The sequence below is a fragment of the Delphinus delphis genome, chromosome 6, assembly GCF_949987515.2.
Source record: "Delphinus delphis chromosome 6, mDelDel1.2, whole genome shotgun sequence".
Taxonomy (NCBI): domain Eukaryota; kingdom Metazoa; phylum Chordata; class Mammalia; order Artiodactyla; family Delphinidae; genus Delphinus; species Delphinus delphis.
This window is the reverse complement of record NC_082688.1, coordinates 82,429,768-82,443,535: the sequence shown is the minus strand read 5'-3', so window position 1 is coordinate 82,443,535 and position 13,768 is coordinate 82,429,768. Positions and strand designations below refer to the sequence as shown.

Below are 13,768 nucleotides of genomic sequence, written 5' to 3'. Positions count from 1 at the left end.
TCTATGTGTTGTTCTATATTTTCTGAATTGAAACAATGAGCAAATTACTTTCATAATCCAAAAACATATAAACTTAAAAAATAAATAAAGAAGTCATAAATCTCTTCTTTGCTTCTAGGCAGAAATACACCGAAATCATTCCACACATAGCTGCCTAGTCCAATGCTCCTTTTAGGCCCAATTAAGGAAATCTTCCAGAATTAGACAGCTGTCATTTATGTCCAGCTTTTGTTGTTCCTGTTGAAATTTAAATTTGCTTTCTCTTACTCTTCCTTCATGGAGTCCGAGACCAGCTGTTTGCTTACTTCCTTAAAGGGCTGCTCATAATGCCGCCCAAGCTGACTAGTGTCTATTTAAGTCCCAAAGTTCTGCTGGGAAGGAAATGTGTGAACTCTCACTGATCAGGAAGTGCTGGGGGAGAGGGCTAGTGAGTGTGAATGTGGTGAGTTCTGGTTTCTGGGAGAGGGTGACTGTAAGGGCTAAGGAAGGCATTTTCTAGATAAAGTTCTATTCAATATACTCTTTGGGAAGCAATTAATCAATCAATGAGTAACCTTGGAAAATATCTGCCTAAAATTCTTCCACAAGCACAAATTGCATGGCAATCCTATAAATCTTACAAAGCAATTATAAAAGAATGTTTCTTTAAAAAAATAAAATGTAATGGCTAAGGCCTGACTTTCCTTGCAGGGAATATACAATAAAAGCTACTATTGTGGGGGGAGTATCTTTCATCCATCATTTCTTCTTCCTTCCCACGGCACAGACCCTCTTCACCTCCTGTTGGGTAGGTCCAAACTAGTCTCCTGGGGCTCTGATTTTGGTTGTCTCATTCTTTAACAGGTGGTTACTACTCTTGAAAGAAAAACTCATTTTACTCATCTATAAAATGGACCTAAAGTTAGATTTTACAAAACCTGTAGGGATTCAAGGAGCCTCCCCCCTTTCCAGTAGCCAGCATGTCTGTCCCTTCCCATTAAACGCTTGTCTTAATCCCACTAATAATCTGTCTGTATTTATCTTCTTATGCAAGGCTTCAGTCCAGCATTTGGCACACAGAAGGCACCTAGCAAATTTTTATCAAAGGAATGAAAAAACTGGATGACTGGTTCCTTTGATGATGGTAAGCTCCCTTGTATACTACTCATCCCTGTTCTACAAACAGAAGGAACTTACTCTATATTAGTCAGTTTAATTTTTCTGCCCTTGCATCCATTATTTACTCAATAACAACACATTTTTATTGGGCAAATCTGACATGTCAGGCACTGGGGAAAAAGCAGTGAGCAAAATAGATATAGTCCCTGTTTCATAGAGCTTACACTGTAGTGGGAGGCAAAGGAACAACTGAGCAATTAATTAATTGATTACTTCATTTTTAAAATGTGCTTTGGGGTATAGATAAGCACTATGAGGAAAATAAAAGTTATGTGATAGAGACTGAGAACAAGGGCAACCACAGCTGGTCAGGGCAGGTCTCTCTGAGGAGGTGACATTTGAACTAAGACCTAAGTGATGAGGTCCAGGAAGCACTAATCCATATAGCTTTTCTACATTGGCAATTTAATTAAGGCAAAATGTATACAGAGCAAAATGCATGCGCGTACTTAAGTTTATAATTTAATGAGCTTTACTAAAGGTATACACCTATGCAATCATCACCATTAGGATACAGAACATCTCCCTTACCCCAGAAAGTTCTTGTGCCCACTTCCCACTCATGGGAAGCATAGTCTTACCCCATGCTCAGAGGCATCCTCTGCTCTGATTTTTCTTGTCATAGATTAGTTTTGCCTAAGATGGGCTTCCTCAGGTACAGCTCCTTGGATACAGTTCCTCTGGATCAGAAGATCTGTTATCTAATATGACAAGTTGTCTGCTTCCCAAACTCCCAACCTACAATGCCAACGTAAGGATAAGATAAGCACAATAGACACTAAAGTTCAGAAGGAAGAGAGATGAGAGGCCCGTAGCACAATCTCTGGTCCATAGAAATTTGACACGACTATAAGACCAAGCGTGACTCTATGTACCCTCCTGCTGTTTCCCATCACATACTGGCCGCAAATGTTCATGGCCATCCTAGTGCAGAGCTTTACAATGGGTGTGCCCAAGAGTGAGCCATGAATGGAGGACCATGAGCTGCTGGACCTCTCTGACTTGGAACAGTCTGGTCTAGGGGTCCTCAAAGGACAGCCCCAGGGGAGTGGGCTTTGTTGGGGTGGGAACTATGAGGGACACAAGAGACACTCAGAGTCCTTGTTCCACCACAATAGGATGGGAGAGACCAAGAAGACGCCCTACCATCCAGCTGTCTGTTTCAGCGTCCCACTGAGGCACACCTCTGCCGTGATCAAGGGCTATTGCCACTGCTAGGGAAGGAGCAGGGCAAACATTCAGTAGGTCAAGGAAGGCTGAGCTGAGGTGCTGGCACACCAGCGTTAGGCATGGCCCCACTCTTTGTCTTCACATCTATCTTGTCCTTCTTCCCACTTGTGGCTACCATGCCCTCTTAGTTGTGTCCAAGCACTAACAGAGCTTCATCGTTATCTTGAAACACTTGCTATGATAAACTTCTATTGGACTTGAAACTCACTCACATAATCACAAGAATTTCCAACATCGCATTTGTCAAAAAGAGCAAAAATGAGATGTTATATTCTTTAAACAGAGTTTCAACCATTATAAATTTTAGAATGGCTTTAAAAATAGATTAAGCATTTTTAATCACTAGCTTGTACAAAGCTTTAATGGTGACTACCAATATTTTGAAAAGATAGCCATTTTTTTTTAAAGTGTTGGGAATTCCCTAGCAATCCAGTGATTAGGACTCTCACTGCCAGGGCTGGGTTCAATCTCTGGTTGGGGAACTAAGATCCCACAAGCCGCGCAGTGCAGCCAAAAAAAAAAAAAAAAAAAGTGTTGATCAGGGTTTTCTCACAGATATTTTAAGCTTATAACTTGATATTACAAAGTTATGTTCTTCTTCAGCAATAAAAAGGAATGAAGTACTGATACATGCTACAACATGGAAGAGTCTTAAAAAGGTTAAGCTAAGTGAAAGAAGTCAGACACAAAAGACCACATACTGTGTGATTCCATTTATATGAAGTGTCGAGAATAGGCAAATCTATAGAGACAGAAGGTAGGTTAGTAGTCACCTAAGGCTGAGGGGTGGAGGGGACAAGGGTGACTGCTGGTGGGCATGGGGTTTCTTTGTGGGGGTGATAAAATGTTCTAGAATTGATTGTGTTGATGGTTGCACAACCCAGTGAATATACTAGAAACAACTGAATTGTACACTTTAAATGCGTGGTTTGTATGGTATGTGTACTCGTTTTCCTGCGGCTGTCATAACAAATCCACACACTTCGTGGCTTAAAACAACAAAAATGTGTACTCTCACAGCTCTGGAGGCCAGAAATCCAAAGTCAGTATCATGGGCTGAAATCAAGGCGTTGGCAGTGCAGTGTTCCCTCCCCCAGAGGATCCAAGAAGAGTTAATCCATCCCTTGCCTCCTCCAGCTTCACTCCAATTGGCCAACATCTTCAAATCTCTCTCTGCTCCGTCTTCTCGTGGCCTACAGTGTGTCAAATCTCCCTCTTATAAAGGTACATGTGACTGCGTTTACAGCCTACCCTGATAATCCGGGATAATCTCCCCATTTCTAGATCCTTAACTTTATTACATTTGTAAAAACTCTGTTTCCATATAAAATAACACTTACAGGTTCCAGGGATTAGAACCTAATGTCTTGGCAGGGGGTAAAAGGGGTAATTTTTCAGCCTACCACAGTATGTGAATTATACCTCAATAAAGCAATTTTAAAAAATACACAGGGTATAATTTAAGAATAAATAAAATTTAGTATACAGAAGAAAAGCGATATCCATGTATAGATGCAAGGAGGCTTAAAAGACATATTAATCAATCACAAATTTTGTTTTAATCTTGACTCACACCAAAGGTAAAAAGACATTTTTGAGACAAATGAAGAAAATCAAGCATGGACTGGGTATTAGATAATGCTGGGAAATTATTTTAACTTATTTAAGGTCATAATGGTATCATGGTTGTTCTTTTAAGTCCTATCTGTTAGAGATTTATACTGAAGTAATTTCAGATGAAATAAAATGATGCCTGGAATGTGCTTTTAAAGATTCTGGCAAAAAAGGAAGGATGGAATAGATGAAATCTGAAAGTGTTGATGACTGCTTAATCTAGGTCCTAGATATGTGATGGAGAGGAGTTGGTCATTATACTATTCTCTATTTATTTGTACGTTTGACATTTTTCCATAATAAAAGAAGTTACATTCATGGAAATAAGCTCAATTTTCTCATTTAAAAATTTGAACAAGGTTTTATTTGGAAGTTTTAAAAAAATACAATATATTCTCTAATACCATAAACATACTTTTATCATAATTCTATAACATAAAAAAGCTAATTTTTTAATAAGCCTGATAGAAATGCTCTCAAATTCCCTCTGGTTTTACCCCTAATGCTCTTCAAATAATGTCATTTTTTTTGTGTGCCATGACGTAAAAAGATTGGGAAGCTCTGCCCAGAGGAACTGATTTTGAGCAAAGGGCAGATAAATACAGGCTTTCAAAGTCCTCCATTTCCAAAAGCTCTCAGGGTTCCCTCTTCAGCACCTTTTTAAAGGGCTTTCAGAAAACAAAATGCTTGAGACTGAAACAGTCCCTGCAGCTGCAGCACCGGTTTCAAATGCCCACTATTTTGTAAGAGGATCCCTTTGTGTGGTTTTTTGTTTCCCAGAGGAAAAGCTAAACCCACCCCAGTGTTTTCATAAACTGAAAATGAATGGCTTGAGGGCCACCGTTGAGTGGGACAGAAGAGGACATTTGGCAGAGCTGGCCTCTGCGGGGCTTTGGTCCCCCCCAGACCTCAGTCAGCAACCTGCAGGGACGTGGCCATGAGAGAGGACTTCAGAGGTGGAGCTCTGGTCCTCGTGGGGCCGCCTAGCCTGGGGAGCAAGGTGCAAGGTGTTCAGGGTGGGAGCATTGTGGGCGCAGCCCCTTTGCCAGTATACAGTCAGGCCAGACAAGGTGCACCTCCTCTTGGAAGCCCCCAGGTGCGCCCCGCAGCAAAGCTGCACATTGCTCTTCCTCTGGTGGTTGAGTATATCTTTATCTCTGATTTTGGTTGGTTGGTGGTTTATTTAAATCTGTAATACACAGAGTAAAACATTCCAAAGAGAACAAAAAGATATTTAGCAGAAATAGTCAATCTCTCAAGCTTATTTCTCCCAGAGGCAGCTAGCACTACCAGTTTCTTTTGCATCCTTCCAGAGATTTCTATACCTATACATGTGTGTATACCCATATACATGCCCCATCTCCCCGAATGCTTACTCTATTCCTACCACCTCATGTTTCTTACTTTTTTACCCTTAACTGTGTATTTTGGAGATTGTCATAGCTGTATATAGAGATATGTCTTGTCTTTTGTTTATTCAGTACTTTTTAAGGCTGTATATTTCTTGGTATGGACATGCTACAATTTATCTAAGTAATTCCATAGTGGTGTGTATTCGGGTTGTTTCCAGGATCCTGCTATTCCAAACAAAGCCACAATAAATTTTGCACTCCCTCCAAGCTTTTATGCAAGACTACCCTAGTTGCCTTTCAAAGAAACATATATACACAGTGCTGACATAAAAAGAGAAAGCAACAACAAAAAAATCTCCCTTCCAACACACAAAATTACTTTTAGAATCTGACCTGTTTTAACAGAAGTAGCTGTTCCCCTAACAGAATCAAAACAATGTGGTAAGGGGCCTGGCTGCAGAGCTGACTCTCCCTTCTCATAATTCCTACTCCCATCCCAACAGAGAGCTTTGTAGACAAACCACTGAGGCCGCAAGGTATAAGGCTTTCCATCAAGGATATGTTTTCCCTTCACCTCTGACCCCGAGCCAGTCCATAGAAAACCCAGCTCCATTGTCTGCAGCATTTCCTTCCCTAAAAACACCAGGGCTCTGCCTCCATTCCAGGCCAGTATTTCTCCCGCCAAACTGCTCCAACAGACTTTATACCTGCCTGGCAAAGGATGCCAATCAAGAAACTGCAAGCAAAGATCCTTTGACTGTAGAAACCAACTGGCAGAGGACAAAAGAACAGGAAAGAGCCTGCTTAAGGAGGGAAATAAGAGTTTGGGGCCAATACAAAAAAAAAAAAAGGATCAAAAGTTCCTCTCAACAAAACAACCAGAAGAAACCTTGTCTAACAATCAGATAAACTCCTCCAACAGCAAGCATGAATATCTCACGGCCAAAAAATGCTTAATTCATTGAGGGCAGATTTGAGAGAAAGTGGACTTAAATTAGTAAAAAGCCAGGATGATAGACTATGAAAGGGATATAAAATGCAATCCTTGTGAACACTGAACTAGAGTAAGTTGCACCATCACAGAGCTGGCCTTGAGAAAATATGCTTTATGTGAAAACCGGCATGTCTGAAGTCTTTACGAACAGTTTATCCTATCAAGCAGATTAAACATTCCCATACGAAATCCTGTATATTAATTTGGGTCACCAGACATCTTTCCTCACCATTTCACATTAATTAACTCATGTTTCATATCTGAAAATGCATGTGGTTTTATTTTAACTCTTTGATATGGTAGGAAACTTCGAATTCCCTAAAGACAGCGTCTTATTAGTTTTGGGGGATATTTTCTGTGTGAAAGAAAGGTAAGTACATATTGTGATCATGTGTAACTTACCGAGAGCCAAGGCGCAGAGCCTGACCCAGCTGTTTTCCTAAAGGCTACTCAGGACAAGGGCTTTCTTATCAGACACTGCTATCAGACTGGAGGCACTTTCCCCAGACTGCTCATAGTTTAATTCATAGGAGATTATGCACTGGGCTCATTCCCAGAAGTTCAGGAACATGGAATGAGGTCACGTCCTCAGCACATGGGGTTCACACCAGCCCACAGGGGAGGACAGGGAAGGAACATCAGGACCTCAGAGGCCTGGGGCTCACACCTCTCAGAAGCCTCCTGAAATGGCAGAGCAAGTCCAGACCTGCCAGGCTTTGACTCACAATTAAAGTACCCAGAGCTGGCAGGAAACTTGCAGGTCACTAATCCACTCCCAGCCCACCCTCAGAAGGCCAGTAAGGGTCATAGAGCTGGGTAGAGCAGAACTTGAGGTAAAACTCAGGTATCTTGGCCTGAGTTGTGCTTCTCAGACTTTAATGTGCATATCAATCACCTGGGGAACTTGTTAAATGCTAACTGATTCAGCAGGCCTGAGTAGAGTCTAAAATTTTGCATTTCTAAGAAGCTGCCCTCTGATGCCAATGTTGCCAGTGGAGAACTATGCTGAGTAGCACATCCTCACACCTCTATTCTCAATATTCCTCAATTACAGAAAAATCCAGAAAATAGTCCCTCTTGCACTGCCTAGGAACTGATTAAAGAAAGTCCTTTTCTTAATCTCTTATTTACCAAACCTATCTCAAACAAAGAAGTCTCAGCTTCAACCTTCTTATCCACTGGAGACCCCCCAGATTACTGCCCAGCCCTTAGTGGGAAGGGAAAAAGAAACCATAAGACGAATGATCCCATACTCTCTAGCAGGTGAATTTCGGATAAAGCAGTGTTTCTCAAAGTGTTGTCCCCACACCAAGAGCATCAGTGTCACATGGTAGCTTATTAGAAATGCAAATTCAAAAATTCTAGGAGGGAGCTCAGCAATCTGAGGGTTTTTTTAAATTGAAGTATAGTTGATGTACAATATTATATAAGTTACAGGTGTACAATATAGTGATTCACAATTTTTAAAGGTTATATTCCATTTATAGTTATTACAAAATATTGGCTATATTCCCTGTGTTGTACAATATATCCTTGTAGCTTATTTTATACCTAATTGTTTGTACCTCTTAATCCCCCTACCTCTATCTTGCCCCTCCCTTTGTTCTCTGTATCTGTCTGTTTCTTTTTTGTTATATTCACTAGTTTGTTGTATTTTTTAGATTCCACATATAAGTGATATCATACAGTATTTGTCTTTCTCTATTTGACTTATTTCACTAAGCATAATACACTCCAGGTTCATCTATGTTGTGGCAAATGGCAAAATTTCATTCTTTTTCACAGCTGAGTAATATTCCAGTGTGTGTGTGTGTGTGTGTGTGTGTGTGTGTGTGTGTGTGTGTATGTATACCACGTCATCTTCTTTTTTTTTTTTTTTTGTGGTATGCAGACCTCTCACTGTTGTGGCCTCTCTCGTTGCGGAGCACAGGCTCCGGACGTGCAGGTTCAGCGGCCATGGCTCATGGGCCCAGCCACTCCGCGGCATGTGGGATCTTCCCGGACCGGAGCACGAACCTGCGTCCCCTGCATCGGCAGGCGGACTCTCAACCACTGCGCCACCAGGGAAGCCCACCACGTCTTCTTTATCCATTCATCTGTTGATGGACACTTAGGTTCCTTCCACATCTTGGCAATTATATATAGTGCTACTATGAACACTGGGGTGCATGTGTATTTTTGAATTAGTGTTTTTGATTTTTCAGATATATACCCAGGAGTGGAAAGTAATCTGAGTTTTAACAAGTCCTCCAGGCAATTCTGATGCAGGCTTAAGTTTGAGAATCACTGAGATAAGACTCATGGCCAAGAGCAGCGTATCAGTACCCACAGTTTTGTATCCAAAATGAAATAAAATGCCCACAACACTATAATTCCCCAGTCGTAGGACATGGCCTACTCGAAGCAACAGATGACATATCATCATATCCTACACCAGTTAATTTAGAGTACATCAGTACATGATTGTAGGACCTGCACACGGCATCTCAAAGATTCCCAAAGAATCACAAAGACACTCAAATTTACTCCCTCAAGCAGGATCCCCCTCAAGCTTCCTGCCCTGCAGAAAAGCTCACCATAGTGCCCTGGAACCACGTGTATGGTCGCTCTACCTCACACCCTGAAGGGAATGATTTATTTACCTGACTCTTTCAGGTAAGAAGACATTTTCTTGTCATGTTTCTCTCATGTATGTGTGTGTGTGTGTGTGTGTGTGTACTCCTCGACTACACGTTTGAAAGAGACCATCTCAACCCATGTCTTGTTGGAAAGGCTGGGACACCAACATGTTAGGCTGAGGCAACAGATCTGTGCCCTGATGCAATAATAATACGGAAATAAATATAATTCACAGCTTCTACCCTCCTGTGCACATCCCTCATTTTCTTTGAGAAAGTCTCATTAAAATGTTTGCTGTAATTTATAGAGCCAGCTCTAATAGGATAACATTTGCTTCTTTGTCTTGCATATGAAGTCGTGATTCATCTGCATGCAATTCCGCCTTGTTTGTAACAATGTTGCCATGGCAACATTTTTCCTTTCAAGTACCAAGTAAATTGTGGAAGAGCACATACAACAGCATGGGCCTATAGGTAAATACTTCATTACTATCTACACAAACATTTCATTCGTTGTACCCACTCTCTCCTCTCTCCATAAACCCAGCTCCATTAAGATCCAATTTTTGAATTCTTTCCTCCCAAGGGCATATGAAGACCTTGCTCCACCAGAAGAGATCCAAATCAAAGCGATTTGGGTTTGAATATTTTAAAATAATTTTCCTTTTTCCACGATTCTGTAGGGCTATATGTAACATGGACAGATGCGTTGGAATTGCCCTGGAGCTATCAAAAGTACGGAGTCCTGGGTGTTGTGCCTGGGGATTTTTATCCTGCATAGGTCTATAAAATAGTGATAATAATACTTTTAACTCAGAGGACGATCGTGAGAATTACATGAGCTCAAAAATGCACATGAAGCCCATAGCCCAGGGCCTGGCCTTATAGGCAATTAAAAACTGAGAGCTATATTTATTGGCAATAAAATATTATTGGTGATATTATGGAGGACTAGCATAGAGTCAGAATGAAGTCTGATGAATAGTTCCTGCTTGACATAAAGAACTCCTTGGAATGCATACCCTAAGACAGGACACTTCTAAGAGTGAAAGGGGTGCTATTAATAATTTTATCAGGACGATAGGCATAAACCAGAAGTTTCCTGGTAAAAAGGATACACAGTGTTCTTACCATTAATCCTCCTTTACACTTAGTAAAATTAGGTGTAACCTAACCTGATTAGGTTCCCATGGATGGAGCTGGCTGCTTGATTAGGTGAACATCTGATTGTACCATTGCTTTGGTTATGTTGCTGCAAACCTGATTTCCCACTCTGGGTTTTATACTCTGGAAAATGTATAGACTGTCACCAGCATAAAGTGTTAAGACAAAACTGAGTTAATTGCCTGCTGAGGTAAGGGAGAACATCAGCTCCGCACTACTTTTTGTCTAGGGTACAGGACGGCAAGGTTGGAAGTTACCAAATATTAGAAGTTTAAAGTTTAAGGAGGGGCTTGATTAGGATTGAGTGAGAATAATGATACAACAGTCCAGCATTGGTGGTAACAGCAAGGTGAGCATTTTGAAGAAAAGTTTCAAAGAATTTTAAGGTGCTTTCCGTTGAAGCGTTGGTGGGTCTTTCAGGAAGTTCCGGTAATGAACAATCAATTTATCTGTCTGGGCTAGAGTCTCTTTGAACAGTAAAATGTTAATGAGGACAGTGGAATAGTAAAGTCATGTGAATGTAGACAGTAAACTGTATGAGGGATAGTTAGTTAGTTCCAGTAGTTAGTTCCAGTAGTTCCAGTAGTTAGTAATAGTTAGTTCCAGTCCTCAGTGTCCTGTTTGCTAGAAACCAATCTGCAACATGTATAGTCTTAACATTCCCACCTTTTATATGGTAATTCTATTCCCAAGGAGCTAAGGAAATAATCTGAACCTAGCACAAAGATTTATGTAACGAAGATGTTCATTATGAACTAAAATAATTTAATAGCCCTAAATTGGAAATAATCCAAATGTCCAATAGTAGGTAATAAATGTGGTATATAGAATTTCATGATGCCATCAAAAGTTTATGAAAAAATGTAATAACAATGGAATATACATATACTGTATTTGCTAAGAGAAAATAAGCCAAATTATAGACTCAAATAAACAAGGGAAGAAATTACTGAAAGAAAATATACCAGACATAGCAAATACACCAAAATGATACTTCTGGTGGTTAGTTTATAGACAGTTTCAATGTTCTTTTCAGTGTTTTATATATATATTTACAGGTATATTCTCTGTTAACATATTTTTTAATAGAGAATATATATTTTTAACAGAGAATGTATTGCCTTTATAATAAGAATGTTTTTGCACAAGCTGTAATATTATGACAGAAAAAATAGAAAATACAGGCAAGCACAAAAGACAAAAATGTAAATTAAAACTATCTGTAACCTGATCTCTCAGAGGTAATTGTATTTAACCTTGTGATGTGTATTCTACCACACATTTTTCTGTGTGAGAAACCAAAGTAGCATTTTGCCTACTGCTATTATGAGATTGGGCTGGGGGGGCAAGCACTTTGACCTCTGAAACAAATAAAAATACAGAATCACTATCTAGCAATAGACCCCACAATAGGTGAAACTTTTATCCCTTTCCTGTATGCTACTGTAGGGAAGAAAAAAGTTTTCCTCAACCTCCTTTGGGTCCCTGGCTAGGTCAGAAAATTAAACTGACAAAGACAGATTAACAGGAGAAAAGCATACAAATGTATTTAATATAAGTTTTACGTGACACAGGAGCCTTCATAAGGAAATGAAGACCAAAGAAACAGTTAGACCTGAGTATTTTCAAGCTAGGTTTGATGAAAAGTGGACAGTCGTGGAAGAACATGGTAGGTTAGAGAGTATGAGGTAAGTGTCGTAAGCTAGGGGAAATATAGCAAGGCCTGTTGGTTAGGAGTCTTCTCAGCATCCCTTTGTCTTTTAAGATAAGGATGCTCCTTTCCTCTGCGTTAGGGAAGACACCTCTCTCAGGAGGGTTTTGTGACCTGTCTAAGAAGAGAAGGGCAGGGAGGAAAGGTCAGAGTGACCTTCCTGCTTCTGTTATTTTCTCAAACTCCTTCAGCTTAAAATATTCACTATGCTAAAGTGCCATATTTGGGGATAGTGTGTCCTGAATCTCATCACTACTGATTTCTAACAAAAATAGCTTTATTCCTGCCTTTTGCAATGCTGACATCTACAAATATATGATATTTCATGTAGATATGATAATTGTGTGAGAAAACTATCTTCCTACCATGATTAGACTAACTGCAACCTTGGTAACATTGTGGGGATTTTCTTCAAATATCTGTCCTACTTTTTTATTCCACAGGCCAATTCTTCTAAAGTCTAAACTCCTTTGCAAAAATTTTGCAAATAAAATTTACCTTTCTTTATGCTTTTTTCTTGTTTTTCTTTCATGTACACCAAATAAATGTAAGTATTTAGGGAAAAAAAGGGCTATATCATAATCGGTTTTTTCAATTAACAATATACTATGAATATATTTGTATGTCTATAAATATAAAAGTGCCTTTTTAATGACTATAGTATTCCAATATTTGGCTATATCTTCATTAACATAACCAGTGCACTACTGTTGGATTTTTATGTTTTGTGTTGTTGACAATATGATAAAATCTGAAAAAAACAGACATACATATATTTTGTGTCCTAATCTAGGATAAATTCCTTGAATCACATTTCTAACTATAAGGGTACATGTATTTTAATGTTTTTAACATGTATTGCCAAGTTGCTCTTCAGAAAGATTGTACCCTTACAATTCTACCACCAATGAGTGAACATTTACCCAGCCCTCTCCCCAGCACTAGGTATTGGTGCTTGTTTTATTACTGACCAATAAGGGAAAATAAAATGGTATTTCATTTAAATATTTACTTATTTATTAGAATGTTAACTATTCATTTCTTAATTATCTTTTGGTAATATTTTATCTTGTAAATTGAATAATTATAACTTTTTCCCATTTTCTTATTGAGAATTTATTCTTATTTATTTGTAAGAGTTATTTATATTTTAAGGATACTTATTATGTGTTATATATTGTTACCACCCAGTTTTGTTTTATTTTTTTCAAAATCTAATTTTAAATGTTTTGGGTAGGGGAATTCCCTGGGTCCAGTGGTTAGGACTCCATGCTTCCACTGCAGGGGGCATGGGTTTGATCCCTGGTCAGGGAACTAAGATCCCGCTTGACGTGATGTGCAGCCAAAAAATAAATAAATTAAATTAAATTAATAAAATAAAATAAATGTTTTGGGTAGGTGGTGTTTGTTGTTATTAAAAAGAAGTTTTAAATCTATCCATCATTTCCTTTATGGCTTTCTGCCACTGATGTCATACTTGAAAAGATTTTACACCCTAAATTACAGGAGATTTCACTTACATTTTTCCTCTATGAGTTTTTCAAGATTTGTGAACTTCTAAATCTTTATCTAAATAACATATTAATACATAGCCTTCTTTTCTTCAATATATCAGGCACAACTTTTATGTACTTCTTCATCTCTTGGCTGCCTCTTCACCTTGGCTACCACCACTGGCCAGTTCTACTTCTTGGAGCTAACTGGTCACTTGCCCTGGGAATGTCAGACTCTCCCCTATGACCACGGCTACACAGGTACGCCAGAGTTCCCAGCTCCTCCCTTCACTTCAGGACTTAGATGAAACACCACACTGTAGAGTGTGGGATCTGGCATCTCTGGTAGCTTTCAAAGGGGCCAAATGATACAATCTGGATGTGCAGAGGGGTTAACTTCCATGGTGTGAACTTAAAGCAATGGGAAGTAGAGG

The 13,768-nt window shown here is 39.4% G+C and overlaps 1 protein-coding gene across 2 annotated transcripts in view; it reads right to left on the bottom strand.

Moving 5' to 3' along the window:
* RMI1 (RecQ mediated genome instability 1) overlaps positions 1 to 13,768 on the bottom strand; it is a 288,866-nt gene that overhangs the window by 152,679 nt on the left and 122,419 nt on the right. The window lies entirely within an intron of this gene.